Here is an 18,403-nt window from a genome sequence, read left to right as displayed (position 1 = left end):
CTCTGAAGCCTGCAGACCAATTCTGCTACCTCAGCAGGAGGTTGTCTCGAGTGTCGCAGCAAGAGATGAAGTCACACAGAATGCAGCAAAATCCAGCACGGCTCTTAGGAGATTAAAGGAGAGTATATCTGGAATACGGAAGGCATCTGGCTTCAAAGTAAGCAAATGCCACCCAGCTGTCATCACCACTTTTTCATACTCCTGTGAAACACGGGCAGTTTATCATTACCAAGGCATGTCACTTCCGAATTCCACCTGCACTGATTTTTGTGCTCTTACTGGTATAAATAATCATACAGTGCAATTAGCCCGTTATTCACCGTCCCGTCACATATTGAGTGCTGTAGCAATACTCCCATAAGCTATGTTCTCCCAGACAGCTGATGCACATGTCAGATGAGAGGCCACTCAAACCCAAATTCGACGGCCAGTTTACATGTATTAAACAGCTGAGAGCAGGTGAGGAGAAAGGGCAGCAGAAACATGTCAGAAACCTTCAGATGGCAGCCAGTTCCACATCATGGAAAACTGCCGCTAAATAGGATCTACTGTTGCAGACCATGGATCAGCCACATCACATGTAGAAAGAGAGTAACACTATGCGCTGCAGGGGTATGGGGGGAAGTGGGTGTTGTGAAGATCAACAGCAATGTCTTTGGTATGTGCAATTTGTACTGTGAAAATAGGACACATTTCTCCCCAGTAAAGGTACAGCAGCTAAGCCTTTGCATGGTGAATTAGCAACAGCTCATCCTTACATCCTATTGTGGGACTGTAGCTAGACCTTCCTTTTGGTCTCCTCTGTCTGAACTCCTAGTAGAGATTATAAGAAATAATGCAACACCCTCTCAATTAGCTCCTGGCCTCACTGTTATAGAAGAGAGTTGCACAGTATTTTTAACCTTCATTTTTTTTAAACAGATTTTGAAACGGATTCAGGTTCTCTCAGCTTCATATCACGTACCTTTGCTCTCTGGTGAGCCTGGGGAAATAGGAACATCTTGCTCACTTCTTCTGTGCTATTCATTGTTTTGCAAGCTTTTTCCAGAAGAGTTCAGACTGTACTGCAATGGCAGCGTTTCTGTCTCGCTAATGACTTGTCGCTGAATGCCAGACAGCCCAAATATGGAATAATTAGGATAGTAATGGATGACATTTTCTAGGCAATATGTGAATGATAAGCTTTAACTAACTTTGGCAGTCTTCCTCTTTATCCGTACCTTTTTTCCTTTGGCTGAACGTTTGGTGTTAAGTGACAGAAAAATGTGAACTTTTCCTTCTTTTTTTTCCCCCAAATGTATTAACTATTAACTATCTCCCACAATAGCCACACTTCCCATAAATCTTATTTTCCATCAAGGAAGGTCTCCTTTACAAGTTTCATATCCAGTGCAATTGATTTCTAGCATTTTACGCTTCCTTTAGTATGAAGAGCTGGAAGAGACAATCCAGAGAGTTTGTTCTATTTCAGCTACTAAATCTCTGTCAAAGTGCAACAATCTGGCATGGCAATGCTTAAAGCAATGAATCCTATGTTAAATCTTTGCAGCCAAAAAACGTTTTCAATTGTCTTCTCTGTTTCCCTTCTCGGAAAGCTCTCAGCACCATTCACACCTTCCTACTGCACTACTTACAGCAGGATCACCCAGCCTCCCCTCTGAAAACTGCACTTTTCATGTTTCTGGGGATCTAGCCCCAGAGGGGGGAAAAGCAGGGCTGGGTTTATGCAGAAGGGTGCTTTGCAAAAGCTCTGGCCTCAGCTTTGGAATCATATTTTGTATTTACACACTCAATCAAAATCATAAGAATCGTGTTATTACATCCACACACTTTGATTTTGAAAAAGATAAACGTGACAGACAGGCTCCTATTGGTAAGAGCAACTTATTACAGCAAACTCACTATCTGAGGGACTCACTGCTCTGACCATTAGACCCCTACACAAAAGGCAACCAGGGCCACCTCCTCCACCGCTTACCTTGCTCTGAAGTGTGTTCCATGTTACCTAGATCTGTTAGGTGTACTTTAAAGGCACCTCATTTTTCAGAGCACATATACTCAGGGACATGTAGATTTGGGCTCTCAAATGCCTTACACCTAGGACTGATGCCCAAACAGTCTGTTAACCCGAGGTAGTAGCATCCCTGTGCATGCGCAGGAACCAAACTTTGGATATGGATTAGGCACTGGACCTGTGTCCTGACCTTATTTAACCACTTAGATATGTGCATGTCATTCTGAATCTTCCCAGAGGTTAATATCCTACATAATTATTCCTGGATTCTAGTCACTCTAATACATATATATGTATATTTTTTATATATATATATATATATACACACACACACCAACAGTCATAGCAATTGTGCTGTCTCATTATCTCGATTAATTAGGACAAAGGAGAAGAATATAAAAGACTTCTCCAACTTTATTGAGGTTACATCCTACTCTAATAAACAAACAGCTTTCTCCAGAATGTATCTCTGCCATGGTCCAACCACATGATCCAAATCTCAGTGCCGTTGAACCCCTATTAGGCCCTTTGCTGACAAGCTCTGATAGCTCATGTTAGAATCATAGAATCGTTTAGGTTGGAAAAGACCATTAAGATCATAGAGTCCAACCGTGGCCCAATGTTGGGCCACTTAAGGAGTCACAGGTCTCATCTGTGCATCCTCCCCATCTCTGGAGATTTGCATCCCCATGGCTCAGCTCTACCTCATAGCCCAGAACATGTTAATACCCAGGGCTGGGACCTGGTGCACCTCAGGGTGCTAACTCACAAGCCTCGTCATGGCCAGCACTGGAAGTAAAAACACAACAGTGCTGTTTGCCAGGCTATCCCCAAGTGATGTTAGACAGGGGACACTCAAAGAAGAAGTAATTGGATAAAAAATACATACTTGCAAAAGAAAGAGCCCCTCTTTTTGTCTTTCCAGCATCAGTGCATGAGAGGAAAGGAGAAGAGATGGCATGATAATAAACACTGCACAGAGACCATTTCCAACCAGGAAACTGCACCTAGCACTGCATGTCAAGACAGTGGCTATACAGATACATAGATGGTGGCTACATAGATTAGTATGCCAAGGATTTCTGATTGCTGTTAAAATAAGCTTGTTTGCTTTTCAGTTTAGGCCTATTCTTTTTTTTTCTCTGTTATTGTCTTTGAATCCATTGCCAGATCAATACCTAAGGAGAACGGTTGCAGGGCCAGAGGCAGACAGTTGCAGCTCGAAGCTTCAGCAGGCAGGGAAGGAGAAGAGAAAAGGAGGAGGAGTTGCAAACTGAGCTGACTATGGGCACCACTGTTCCCAAGACACCCTGCAGCAAGGTGCAGAGCTTGCCAAAAGCCATTTGGGCACATGTGGTAATTTCAAAAGCTAGATCTACTGAACTGGCTCCAGCACAGCTGTCATCTAAATGTATTACTTTATTCACCATGTAGGGTCCAATGCAACAGTCCATGCATGGAGACAGCGTATTGTCCCTAGCTTTGTGCTACTTTTTATTGGCATTTATAGCAGACTCAGTCTCATCTCCTCTTTCACCTCAGTCCTGAGAATGCGATGAGGTACATATTGTTTGAGAGATTCTGTACAAATATAATTGCATAGTTCTGCATTATAGCAACCCAAATAATGAGAACATTGTCAGGGCAAACTTTGCCTGAATAACCTAGAGGAAACTATGCTGAAGTTGTTTTGAGAGTGGCTCATCTCCATTCTCTATCCAATACAAAACAAAACTTCAAGACCAGTTCTAAGTTGTTCTGCGTCTGCCGTTAATGGAGGAACTGAGACCCACTACAGAAGAAAACTCCATACTTTCAACCCAACACCAGGACAGCATGAAGGAAAGAAAGTCAGTACCATCTCTCTGAAGAATGCCTCAAGGGTCTATTTTCTCAGGTCCTATCATCTAGGCTCAGTTATTCCAACAAGAGCAGTAAATACTACGATTTGTTCACCCCTCTTTGCAAGTGACCTTTTCAGCTCATAGCTTTTACACAAACAAGCTGCTCCAGCAATTCACCTTCAGGTTGCCTATTGGTCATATCAAAGATTTTTAAATGAAACTATATACAGGACAAAATCTCTTGATTAGAACTTTAGATGAAGGAGATTTTTGGGAGGCACTAAATCCAAATGGCCATTTGTTGATTATCACAGAATCACAGAATGGTGGGGGTTGGAAGGGACCTCTGCAGATCATCTTGTCCAACCACCCTGCTTGAGCAGGCACACCCAGAGCAGGGGGCACAGGAACGCGTCCAGGCGGGTTTTGAACGTCTCCAGGGAAGGAGACTCCACAACCTCCCTGGGCAGCCTGTTCCCCTGCTCTGGCACCCGCACAGGAAAGAAGTGTTTTCTCATATTGAGGTGGAACTTCTTATGTTCCAACTTGTGCCCATTGCCCCTTGTCCTGTCCTTGGGCACAAAAGAAGAGAGCCTAGTCCCATCATCCTGACACCCTCCCTTTAGATATTTATAGGTATTAATGAAATACCCCCTCAGTCTTCTCTTCTCCAGGCTAAACAAACCCAGGTCTCTCAGCCTTTCCTCATAAGGGAGATGCTCCAGTCCCCTGATCATCTTCATAGCTCTCCGCTGGACTTGCTCCAGCAGTTCCACATCCTTCTTGAACTGGGGGGCCCAAAACTGGATGCAATACTCCAGATGCGGTCTCACTAGGGCAGAGTAGAGGGGGAGGAGAACCTCCCTTGATCTGCTGGCCACACTCCTTTTAATGCACGCCAGGACACTGTTGGCCTTCTTGGCCACAAGGGCACAGTGCTGGCTCATGGTCTGCTTGCTGCCCACCAGCACTCCCAGGTCCTTCTCAACTGAGCCGTTTTCCAGTAGTTCAGCCCCCAACCTGTACTGGTGCCTGGGGTTGTTCCTCCCCAGGTGCAGGACCTTGCACTTGCTCTTGTTGAATGTCATGAGGTTCCCCTTGGCCCAGCTCTCCAGCCTGTCCAGGTCTCACTGGATGGCAGCACAGCCTGCTGGTGTATCAGCCACTCCTCCCAGCTATTTATGATGCTATAGAATAAATTGGGTATAATAGATCCAATGCCATTCGGGGAGTCAGATATCCCTAGTAACTCAGCATGATGGTAGCTCAGAATTTGTTACTCACAGATTTTCAAAACGTTGGGGATCTACACCACAGGGAGGGGGAGCATTATAACAGCTATTGTGCAATACTCATATAAAATGTATGTAATAAGTATTATAGTATATCTACTATATCATTAACATATTATTATATGTTGCTAATAATGTTGTCACATACTTATGTTTATATTGATGATTGATTGATATTTCTACAGAATGAGAAGCCAAGAAAAACCTTGAGTTTTGCGGCTTGCTGCATGAAATAGGAATACAGGAAATACAGGAGGAGGTTACTTTTCTTTCAAATGTAAAAGCTAGGTGATTCTGAAGAAAAGTGGCACTAGCTTCTGCAGAATATTTTCATTTGGCTTTTGTGTTATTGATAAAAATCCAAATTCAAGACAAATATGTTGCCATGAAATTAACAAAAGAAGTACTTTTTTTTTTCATTTTGTAAGGAAAGAAGGTGAAATAAAGTATTCAGCATACTGAAATTAATAATTTTTGTACAATGTTATAATGCTTATAAAAGCATCAAAAGGCAGCTTCATAAGCTTTTAGTGACATCTGAAGGGACAGGATTTAAAGTTCCTATTCATTTTAGTGAAAATTGGGTGTCCACATTTTTTTTGAAAGATTTTAGTATCTCAGATATGATTTATAAACCAAGTATAAACACAGCATTTGAACAGCACCCAAAAAGAGCAATAAATGTACAGAGCATATTGCAGCAGATCAAGGTGAATCCAGTGGAAACGCCTAGTTCAATTCCCAAATACCAAAGTGTAAATCCTTTCCAGAAGTCATGTAGAAGAGATGTTAAAAAAATAACATAATTCTTAAAATCATGCAGATTTTCCCTGTCTGCCTGGGTCAAAATTCTCTGTCAGTGGTACGTAGCTGCCAGCCATGTTACCCTTCCCCTGAGAGCTGACTACAAACATATAACTTTGTGGCACAGCACTTACAGCCCTGAACAGTCCTATCAATTTAGCTTGGCACTGCATACAACATCTGGCCCATAATTAATACAGCATTTTAAGACCCTTCTGGTACTATTAAATTCAAGGTATATTAAACCCAATGGGTCTAAAAGTTACTTTTACTTTTTTTTTTCTGGAGAAGAGAAAAACTGAAGGGTTAAGAAAGACAGAGTTATTAACATACTTTAAAAAGCAGAAGTACCAGATTTCACATCTCTGCCTATTCCTCAGATCTCTCTTGTCATTAATAAGACAGCACTCACACATTAGTGTGTGGGGTATCAGATGGCCCTTTTGTGCTTATTCATTTCCTATAAAGAAGGTAACTACTGTGGCTGCCCATGCTTCTTGGCAGCTGAGCGGCTGGAGGTTTAACATGCTGTAAATCTGCAGCTGTAGCAGAGCCCAAGTCCCACCATGTCCGTGGCTGCTGTGTTTGCTGTGTGCTGCAGAGGGCCCCCAAACTGCACCCCGGGGCCACTGTGTGTCACCCACATCTCACGGAGGTCTGCACCCCTACCCTTCACTGCCTGGCCGCCATGGGGGGACTGGATGTGCGCTGAAAGTTATCCCTTGGTGGCCTACTGCTGTTGTGTATGGATTTATTCAGAAAGCTTGAAGAAAGCATTAAAAATAATTGTATGGTACCATCGTAGACTGAGGAATTAGAAGTTTTGTATGTCTCCTGTGGATGTGTAGAAATGACGTGTGAGAAAATTGCCATGTGCTTCCTTTATGACTACTGGAGAAAAATAGATAATTTTAAGGTATGATTCAGCTGTCCCTATATATCTAAAACAGGTCAGATTAATCAGTCCCTAAAAGTGCCTATTTGTCTCTAATGACTTGAAAGGGAGCTTAGAGATTAGCTCAGACATAAGCACTGTGTATAAGGCAGATGACATGAATGCCACTAGACAGACCCCGAAGAGGTCTATTGACTTATTTTCTTCACTTTTTCTCTTGGCATACTGTTTTGTTTGGTTTTTCTTTTAACTAGCACTCAAGCTGAGATTACCAAAGTTGGCTACAAACGGATGTATAAAATGAGAACCTGATCATCACCAATGCACCCTGTGAAACATCCTGCCTAAACTGGTCATGTCCCTGTAGATATGACTTTGTTCACTTGCAGTCATTTCTCCTCCTTTATCCAAGTAACTGAAGAGTTGGGATTCCACAAGCAGACAAAAAAATGTGTTTCCAAACCTAAACCGAGGAAGTCTGAAATCTCTGCATCCTAATTCCTAACATGTCCAGTGCAAGTGGTACACTGGGTGTGCAGAAGCTAAGCTGACCCTGCATAGATCAGTTTGGCTGTATCTCTATCAGTAAATAAAATGGACCAGAGCCAATTTTCTAGGTCCAAAAGCATGTGGCATGCTACAGCTTGCAATCACACAGCTAAACTCTCTTTCCACCTAGAGCAGGTAGCTTTGTTCATATTACATTTGGGAAGAGTCCCAGGACTGTGCCAGGCCCTGAGCTGGGCTTGAACATTGTCTGGGAAAGTGCTAGCTGGACAGGCCATACCATGCCAGGTATGGATAGACCATTAACAGGTCAGTGCCTAAACCTATCCCCTGTGTTACTACGTGCTCCCAGTGTAGCTATAAAAGTGGTTTAAGAGTGTAACAAAATACATTGGCTCAGACATACTGCTATGTGAATTTGGGTTATGGTTTCATTCAGGCAGCTAGCTCATACATCTCTGTACCCAGGACATGGTCTAACTTCAACAAACATAATCTGACCATTGAGATTGGACAATTGGCTGTATTTTCAATATACTATCAAGTTGTGAGTGTATCAAGGGAAAACATATTGCAGTAGCATGCTCAATATTAAATTGGAGTGTATTTTTGGTATTACACCTCCCTAGACTCAATCTTTCAAGGCAGAATTTTCAATGTTACCTAAATAATTTTCCCAATCCAACCTGACCAACTCTGCTATAAAGGTTTGAGCTACTATAGATGGAAGATTTAACATATAGGAAAAAAGCTATTTCTAATTTAGTAAACAAAAAGTGTCTTGTTGGTATCTGCTACAGTTTTGTGCCCAAGTCTTATCTCCTGAATGTCCATGGTACATAAGTGTCAGTTCACCCTCAAGCTCCACTCTGATGCAAGCTCAGTTGATGATGGGCTGGGGACAAACTAGGCAGAGGCTAAGAGATGGTGTGTGCCTGTGTCCCACCCCCACACTCCAAGAAGATACCGTGAGTGGGACTCATGTTGGATTTGGCTTCTCCCAGACTAGCCAGTATTCCAGCAAGCCTCTTGATGGCCTCATGTCCTAATCTACCCCTGCTGTTACACAACAAAATGACATATCTGGCAGCCCATGAAGCAGCTTCCCAACAGCAGCCCAGGGCAACATCTTAAAAGGACCATACTCAAATCAATGGCTCCATTGTCAGAAAGACTTCTTAGCAGCAATTTAAAATTATACTGAGTGCCATAGCACGAGCTGCTTTTTTACAAACCAGAGAGCAGTGCTGGTTCTATTTCATGTATGTATCTGTATATCTATGTATATGCATATGAATTTTGTCTCCCATATATATATGTATATACATATATATACATATATATACATATAAAAATATATATATGTGTGTGTATATATATACACATATATATATATGTATATACATAGATGCAGGAGGGGTAAGGAGCCCTTGGGTGCAGGCAGGCATAGCTTCCTAGCCTATACCAAGGTATATGTGATCCTTGTTAGCACAGCTGCAGCAGAGTTCTTCATGATCCATGACTGCTGTGACCATGATCTTGAGAAGCAGGTCTCTGCTTTGCTTCTCCAGACACAAATATTGCTGAGAATCCTAGGGAGGGTCCCTCTTCCTAGGCTGTGACAGATACCCCTATAGACTCACTCACACACCTAATAGATTCATCATCACTGTTGCTCTGGTCACTTGTGTTTAAATTTTCACAGCAACTGGATATTTTTTTCTTTAGGGCATACCTACGCTGCTAAACAAAGGATCAGGTAATGAGCTCAGGCATTCACACTTATCTTAACACTGCTTAACTCTTGTGCTTTCCTTGACTCTGTTTTGGACCACTCTAGTTGTCACTAAGAGAAGTCAGTTGTAGAGGGAGTTGACCCTGTGGAGTGTGGACACGAGCCAGCCAGCACTATTCAGCCTCAAGGCTTGAATCAACTCAGCCGTATAAACACAGCCAAGCAGTCTGTATGTTCAATGCGATGAAAAGGAGCAAACAATTCTGATTCCATTTAGTGCCAGTTCAGGGTTCTTAACACTGCCTTTCCCACAAATCAAGCTTTTGTATTGTCTAGCTAAGGGCTTTTGTCCAATGATAGGATGAGAGTTTGAGAAATCTGTCCATTCTGATAATGTTGCAAGGAGCGTTCAAGTTTACTATCAATGCTCCAGTAGGACATAGTCAACACGTTGATTTTGGTAAAATAAAAGTCTGGAATAAGGAAGACATTAAAAAGAAACAGGATCCTAATAAGGGCATTCACTTTAATTTTATGTTTGTTTTTCCCCAGAGGGGAAGAGGTAGAGCTTGCCAAACTTTTAAGCTGCTTGCTAACTGCATAACAACGAATGGGGATAAGTTAAGTCTGATTATGTTTCCAATTTCCTTAGGGAACTGGATGCCAATGTGTTTGAAGTTTTTCTGTTTACATCTGAATACCTCTGTGCAGGGGACACCTCACACATCTGACATGATCTTCAGTGCCTCCAACTTAATGAAATTTATCTTATAGCCACAGGATTTGCCAGAATTACAGTTCACAGGATATTTGGCATAACTGATCTAATTGATGACAAATAAGAAGATATAAATATTTTATTTCTTAATTTCTTTTTTTTATTATTTTTATACCTATAGTATAAAAAATTGCTTCCCAAGACCACTGTTTATTCCTTGAATACTCTGCTGTTCCCTTATTTACTCTCAATGTGTGTTCTAAATCTGAATTTTAAAAGTATGTTCTCTAAAATTATGTATTAAGATTGAAACTAAATTATCCACCAGGAGTGGTTCACTTGCATCTTGAGATATTCACACATGAATGTATGACTGCAGACCTCTGCTGTTGAATTAAAAGGCAGAACTCAATAACTGTAGTAGGAATAGCACCTGAAACATTTTCAGGGACCTAAAATGGAGAAGTGGCTAGCAAGGAAAGAAAAATTTTAAAAAAATAACCACCTCAAAAAAAACCCCAACACAACCAAAACCAGACACACGCAAACACACATACACAAAAAAAAAAGCACAGTAGCAAAGCTTATGAATTAACTTAAATTTACCTTTCAAGGCAAAAAGAAAAAAAGACCTTACAGCCAATTCAAGGCTTGTCAGGCATAATAAGTTCTGTTAGAACGGTCTTTTGGAAAAATCTTTGTATCTCATTGTGCTTATGGAATAAGGAAATGCTTACAAGCTCTCTGGAAAATTAAATAATATTTTCTGAAATGTATGGAGATCCCTAGACAGAATTATAAAGCACCAGAGTGTGTACCATTCCGGATGGATTCAGAGATGATTTTGTAAGCTCTGAAGAAAGTTGCAGGTTTATTAAGAGCACCTTATCCTTTCCCTGCTTGTTATGTGTTGGGTACAGGCTTGAAAATCCTTAACACCTCTCCTTACAAACTCTTTTGCTGTATGCATATGTCTGGCACTAGTCTATTTTTTGTCAAGGATTTCTTGGTCTATTGTTTTATAAATAATTTATCTAAATGTTCCTCCCCTGACCCTTTTTTTTTTTTTTTCTAAAAGGGTCTTAATACCCAAACATTTACCACTCTAGTCTAAATATTCCTCAGCTAAACTACAGTGTGATTAGGAAGACAACTGCAACTTTAGAGAAAATGGCAATGATCCCATTGTCCCTGCTGGAGGCCAGACCAGGCAGTGTAAATCATGTATCCTTCAGAAGAAAAAGCTCTCACATCCTTCTGTCAGGACTTCTGATTTTGAGGTTTGTAAGTTGAAACCTTTAGCAATTACTTCTTAGCCCAAGCTCTAGCAAGGAGAATTTTAATTTAGACACTGGAATACAGAAAGTATTAAAATCAAAAGTAAAATGTTGCCATTTCTCTTTCAGGCTTATTGCTAAGGAATAAAAGCAGATTATCCATTCTTCATCATGTCAGCCGAACAGGAAGGACAATCCTGTCTGTTTTGCAGGGGATGGAACTGATTGTTTTCCGTCAGTTTTCATAGTTTCTGGCTCGGTTTGGCTTCTTGTTATTCCAAGTAAAAGGTATATATTCTCAGAAACACTTAAATAAAGCCTTTGCGTATCATTTTATTCAAACGTTACTGTGCAGAATAACAAACAAGTGAGACTCTCACCTGGCCTATACCTTAGAATGAGTTTGTCACTTCCTCATCAGGACAGTATTGCTTTAGTAACTGAGCCATATGCACTCATCTGGAAGGCTGAGAGGAAGCTCCTCCCTTTTATACTGATTCTTTCAGAATGGAGTCAGAGAGAAGATGGGATTGATGCTGACATTCTAACTACGCAGCATGATTTGTAAGACCCGAGGTCTGAAAGGACATAGAAGCACCTAGTGGGGAAGACAACATAAGGACAGATTCTAGAAGAATTTTTTGCACTCGCAGAGAATACTGTCCTGCTATACTTACTGTGGATCTGCAGCAGCCTTTTTGTTCAACTGTTTTGCAGGTGCAGATTGATTCTCACCAGATCACAGAAGCAAACTAGTGTATGTATCTTATCTACTGGCATCTACAGGCAAAGTGGTGAGCTCTCTGATTTGGTTTCCTATCAGAGGACATGCACAAGATTTAGGCCACACATTTCAAACCCATAAACAAGAGCTCCACACTCTGCTTGCAGCCTTGGACCTGCAACTAGAGAGAGGAATTGCTTCCTTCAACATGGATTCTGAGGCATACAACTGGCAGGAGATCAGCATTTAACACTGCACAGCAAATCACACAGCAGCTTAGAATAGAAAATAGAGAAGAAATACGTCGACTGATCCAGTAGGAGGAGTTTGCAAAGATAACTCGGATGTGTTATTTTATTCTGTTGTGTAACTGGCAGTTTTGGATAAGCAGGCTTCCATTAGATAATCCCTATTTGTAGGAATCAAACCCAATTTTATCAAAACTCACTCAGAGTTCTGAATACCTGCCACCAAAAAATCACTGCTTGGTAGGATAATCAGGAGCTTGGTCTTCCCTGGCCTGTGAATTCAAGACAGATCTACTGTGCAGATCAATCTGGATTTCTAGACTCTATATTGTTGTTCTCAGAGCCTAAAATTTCTTACACTAATGAGAGCTTCATCCTGCCACTGAGGAATAAGCCTGGACACTTAGCAACCTCCATCATAAGCTGTAGAACCCAAGTTTTAGATTTTCAGCTCTGCCCTGGGAGACTCCACTGAGTTTTCCTGACTACTAGAAACCCTGTAGACTTCTGCAACACTGGCAAAAAGCCCCAGATTCACCACAGGTGAGAATTAATCATGGAATTCATGGAACTCAAACCAAAATGGTTACCTGTTTTAAAACCTATTTCCTGATTCTTCTGTAGGAAATGTAGAAATGTCAATTTTTTGTTCAAACCAGGTGATGATTTTGTTTTGACAACACCAGTGTTTCCTAAACTGACCCTATATTTGTTGACTTCAGGCTGTGCTGCCCTAACCTAGAAAAGCTACCGTCACCCTTCAATTAGTCCTGATTGCTATAGCCTGTCTCTTAGGTTGAGTGGAATAACAAGAACCTTTTACTTCAGACTTTTACATGGGTGCCAATCTGCTTCCAGGTGCTTATTATCCCTAAGTCCCTAGACATGTTTGTCTGTCCTAGAGTTGAATTTGCAGAGGTGAACAAGGACAGTCATAGTGCTTGATGCTTAGTGAGAAACCCATTATCACCACCTCTCTGTCAGAATCTTAATCTCTCTTTGAGCAGGTCAAATTGCATGAAATATCTCCCTTACGCTGCCTTTTCCATGACAGGAGGTACTGGCACTACCTCTAGAAATAAATGTCTTGGCTGATAGTCTGTTGGCTGCTGTGGAGGCCATAACTGTAGAGGAAAACAGCAGAACAGTCAGTTGGAAAATTTCAAAGAAAACAACAAAAAAATTTTCCCCAAATCTCCATTTTCTTGATATTTTCTTTATTTTTGTGGACAAGCCTACAATGACCTTAATGTTGACTTTGTGGAACATCTGTCCTACACCTAACTAGCATCAGGATTCAAAGTGTAGACTTTCCTCTTTTATGTGACTTCACAAGCCCAATTCAGCAAGCATTCCCAGAGCTGTCCTGCTAGACAGAATCCTGCACAAAACAAGAGAGCCAGTGGCTGTGTTACCCTTATCCTTTCAACTATATGGGTAAAGCTGGATTTTACCCACAGGGGAAATGTGTATTCATGTATTGCCTTTTATAACTTCCAGAGCAGAGGACAGTATAGGATGGATCTCCATCAGTCTCACTGTGGAAACTGCCTCTCTTTGTGTAGAAGCGTAATACTTGTTGGGCTGAGGAGTATAAAAATGACCGTAGAATAAGTGGCCAGAATATTCAACTGAAATCAGGAAGACTTCAACCCAGGTCACGCCTCAGTTCTCGTCATCCATATGAAACTTCTCCTTTTGTCAGGTACTGTTTCCTGTTGACTGGTTTAGGCATCTTTTTGCTCGGGGTGGGGCTTTTGGGAGATCTCTGTAACTACTCACATTTTGAAGTGGTAGCCCAGGCATGTAACTAAGAATCTGGATCTTGATGGGCATCTCAGCCCAACAATGCTACCTTCTATGTCCTTTGTGGGTCTAGTGCTAAGTTACTTGCTTAAATTGCAGTAAAAGCTTTGTGGTCACATTGGGAACCGACTTCAGTTCTCCGAAGCCCAAAAGAAGCAATCTGTAGTGGAGCCCATCTTTTCCTCCGCTTTCTAGGAAGAATAGAATGGACTAGATTTCTTTACATGATTAAAAACAATAGCAAGTATAGCTGTACGCTTCTACGGGAGAACTTATCTTGGGCCGCATATCTCCAGGACACAGGGCTCTACCCACCCTGGGGACAGTGATGCACAGACATCAATATGATGGATACAAAATGTCCGTTTATTTAGCTGCGTCACACGCTTATATAGCTCTTGCGCTTCCTGTTCCTGCCACTCCTATGGGGAGGAGTCTATCTTTCCGTCACATCCCGTGATCTTCCGGTCACCGATCCCTGTCTATTCCCCTACATCTCCCTCTCCCCATGCTACTAAAAGTTCTACAAAGCTACTTGCGTAAGCGGATACATATTGCGGTCAGGTCTATATTCATGTAACTCTTGCAGGCGCTCTTTGATTTGTCTTATAACACAGCATAACAATGGCAGCCCACAAGTAACCATGGTTACTACACACAACAAGCAAGAAAAAATCTGCATAGGTATTTAGACTAAATAGTTTAAAATAAATCCCCAAACACATGGCATTTTAAAAAGGCCAAAGAATAAATATTGCAGTTCAGCAAAGACCTCATCATTTTAGTAAACAAACTGGAAAACACAGCAATTTCTCCACCATGCCAGGCTGGTTCAGGGTTTAGATTGCCAGCCTCTCAGATGGCCTAGGTTAAGCTTCATGATTATGCAATGAAGGATGCTTGTCAGACTGAATGGAAGATGACATTTGGGTACCTTATTATAGAACACCTCATAAACTTTGTTTAAACAGTATAAACAGCAGACAAAGGAAACTGGATTTTGCAATAAAAGTTATTTTTATGAAAGCAAAAGTCACATGACCCCTTACACAGCTTTAAGACAGCAACAGAACTTGCTTTGCCTGCCAGCCCTGAAAAAAAGACTGAATTTAATGTCAGAGAGAGGTCTTGTTAGGCAACAGTGCTACATTCCAAATCTTACATTTTTATAGCTTCCCCCCTTGCCTTAACCCCACCCGCTCAATGAGGAAAAAAAAATGCAGTTAGGCTTAACCCTTCACAGCCTTCGACTTTTACAGCAGCTGAGACCACCCTGATTTTTCACTAGGTAAATTTTTTGAAGTATATTGATGGGTAGCTTACATACATGGGATGTGTTCATAAACACTCACCTCACATGCACTGCAACAGAGAAATCACGATCTGTGTGGATCCTAAATATCCTAATTTCAAATCATTCATGTCAAGGTACATTGAGATTTGTCACTGATGTATCCCTCTCAGTGTAAAATCAATACTGTAGGCAAGCCCTTTCTTATTGCTTGCTAATTTCAACACATAATCATTTATCCAAAGTCACCCTAATAATATTTTTGGTAAACATACCCTGCTGGAAGACCACACTCAGTTCCCTTCTGAAACGAAGCTTTCCTTTTTCCTCACTGAAAGCTTTTATGAACTCCTCAAACGCAGTATCATTCCCTGTAAAGCCCTCAGTACTGACTGAATTTTGTATTTGAAAACCCAACAGTGGAAACCCTATAAACTCCCATTCGATAGGGAGAGCCAAGGAATATCAAGGTGAGTAACAGAATAAGCACCCAAGGAGTATACATTAGTGATATGCTTATAACTTATCTCTAATTCAGTAGTCCAATATAAAATACACAAAAAGAATCCATTTACCTATAGTAACAATATCATATATAGCCCTTTCCAGAGAAGAAAAAATGGTGGAAAAGATAATGGTAATATTTCTGTCCACTATTTTTAATGAAAGTCAACAACTGGCTGGCTTTGGTACATATAGTGAAGGAGCTGTGAGTGAGACACGAATGCTATGGCACAGAGAGCAGCATAGGATGCACAGATCCCTGAAAGGCAGCAGGAGGAGAAGGAACAAAGTAACCCAAGGTTGGGTACAACGTGCCAAAGGTGGGAGGGAGTGAGGGAAGGTGCACAGGAACCGGGATCCTGGAGTTAGCTGTAATTTGCTCATAGGTATGGGGGGGTGGGGCTAAACTGGGATGTACAAAACACTGGTGGGGAAGGTAATAGTCTTAGAAGCTTTACCAGGATTACGGGTGGAGAATAACATGTACAGAGCTAAGAGGGGTGTTAAGCAAATTTACAATAGAAGGGACAGGTGTGCTTTTTCAGCCACTCAGCCAGCACCACCACAGCTGGAATTCATCCCTGAATCCTAACTTGTTGGGTAGATGGTGCCTGTTGGGCAGAGGTATACACGTAACGTGTACATTAGGTATACATGCAATCATACAGAATCATAGAATTGTAGAATCATAGAATCATTTAGGTTGGAAAAGATCCTTAAGATCATTGAGTCCAATCGTTAGCCTAACACCAGCAAGTCCACCACTAAACCCTGTGGTATGATTGGGCAAGGAGAGCTCTCTGTGAGAAGTTGTACACCATGACCAGGGTGTGGGTGTGTTCAGAGAAGAGGTAAAAATTCCTTGCTGTTTGAAAATTGAACAAAAATATGAGATGTTGGTTTGTGATGGGGCAAAATTTCCTTCCCTTCCTGTGAAAGTGCTCCCCTGTACTCTCTCTTATGTCCAACTCAGTGATACGCCAGTCCAGGGTGTCATCCAATTTTGTTGGCTGGAAGTTTGTTCTACATACACTTGTGCTACATTCAGTAGCATTCAAGTATGGAGTTTAGGATGTTTTTGAGCTCACCTTATGGTAGATATCTCATCAGCTGAATAAATCTGTTGACTCTAAGGACAGTACTGACTTGGGACTCAATTCAGATGCCTGCACATGGCCACATAGTTCCATCTGAGACAAAGCACAGTATCGCCTCCTTGGAGCTGGCACATATATTATTACTTAGACTCAGCCTCTAGCTGCCATTCCAGCAAATCAAAAAAGGGGTATCTGGGGCAATCTGAAAGGTACCTTGGGCATCTGAAATGCCTCTCTATGCAATTAGATTGAGATCTTCATCTCCCCTGATGATAATGGAAGCTAAGCAGACCTGTCTACAATTAGACACCTAAAATTAAGTCTCTGAAGCTGAAACACAGCCCCAGGTCTCATTTCTCACCTCTAGCTCTAGTGCCATTTGAAATGCCCACCTGACCTCCAGCCACCAGTCTGGAGGAGCATAGGTCTCCTCCAGGTGTTGTGTCATAGCTGACAGCCTCATTAAGATATTTCAGTCCCTTGAAGGATCTTAAATGGTAGCAGACACCAAGTTCAAGCAACTGAATCAAGCCTCCAGCATCTAGAACTTCAGTCACTCCCACAAATACCTTGATCACTGTCCAGAGAAAACCAGCACATCCTGTAGCCTGGTAGCACTGTACTCATGCATGTAGAAGGGCAAGGAACTATTACAGTTTAAAGGAATTTGTTTTCAACACAGGAGATGTGAGCATCAAAAATCAGTGAAGACAAAGGCATGTCTATAGGCAAAATTTAGTTCTTAATATATGTGTAAAACTGTGCTGGGTAACTAACAGAACACCTTGCAGTATGGCTACACAGTTGTCTACAATAGGGAAAAAAACCAATCAGTCAGAATCAGTAAAAAACATTTTAAAAAGGATTGCTGAACAATTTGCATGCATAAATCCAAGATTACTTCAATATTTCATATTAGTCAGGCAGTCAATGGATAAGAGTAATAAAGAGTCTTTGGCACTTGAACAGACCCCAGAAGTGTCCCCTCCCTCCTAAAGACCCTAACCAAGAAGTTATAGAGACAAATTCATATTTACGTTCTCCAGCTACTACAGTAAAACATTATTTTCTATACAGGGAAACAGTTTCTGAGATACAATTACCCAGATGCCTTGTAAGCTTTTGTATGTAAACTGTATATGAAAACTATGTATGTAAGCTGTGTGATTCTGGCTTGCGGTCCTAGAAGGGAGTATAGTGCTGAACTCTCAAACCATAGGGTGAATTTGAAACTGAGCATCTCAGTTGCTACTTGTGTATACTAACAACTCATATACTGTTTAAAAAGAGAAAGAGCAGCTTAGTTACCCTTTTCTCTTCTGCTGGGTTTAAAAGAAACAGCAACCCATATCTGATTTACAGAAAGGGTGTTTAGACACCAGCCTTCAAAGGAGAGCTTTAAGGCAGTGAATCTCCAGGGGAGTACATAAATTGTACATGAGAAATGAGACTTAAGTGCATGAATCCTTTTTGTTTCCCTCTTAGATAGGCCTGGATGGTGTCACACACACTGTGTTGAGTTTCCTGGGCCCCACTCTAATTCTTACGGTGTATCTCCAGCATCTCATGTTTCTTTTCTGAGGACCAAAGAAAATTTAGGCATTGCAATGCTTTGATGCCTAAACTCACTTTTAGTATGTACCCTCA

Source organism: Phalacrocorax carbo, chromosome 1 (genome assembly GCF_963921805.1).
Source record: "Phalacrocorax carbo chromosome 1, bPhaCar2.1, whole genome shotgun sequence".
NCBI classification, from domain to species: Eukaryota; Metazoa; Chordata; class Aves; order Suliformes; family Phalacrocoracidae; genus Phalacrocorax; species Phalacrocorax carbo.
This window is presented reverse-complemented; position numbering follows the sequence as displayed.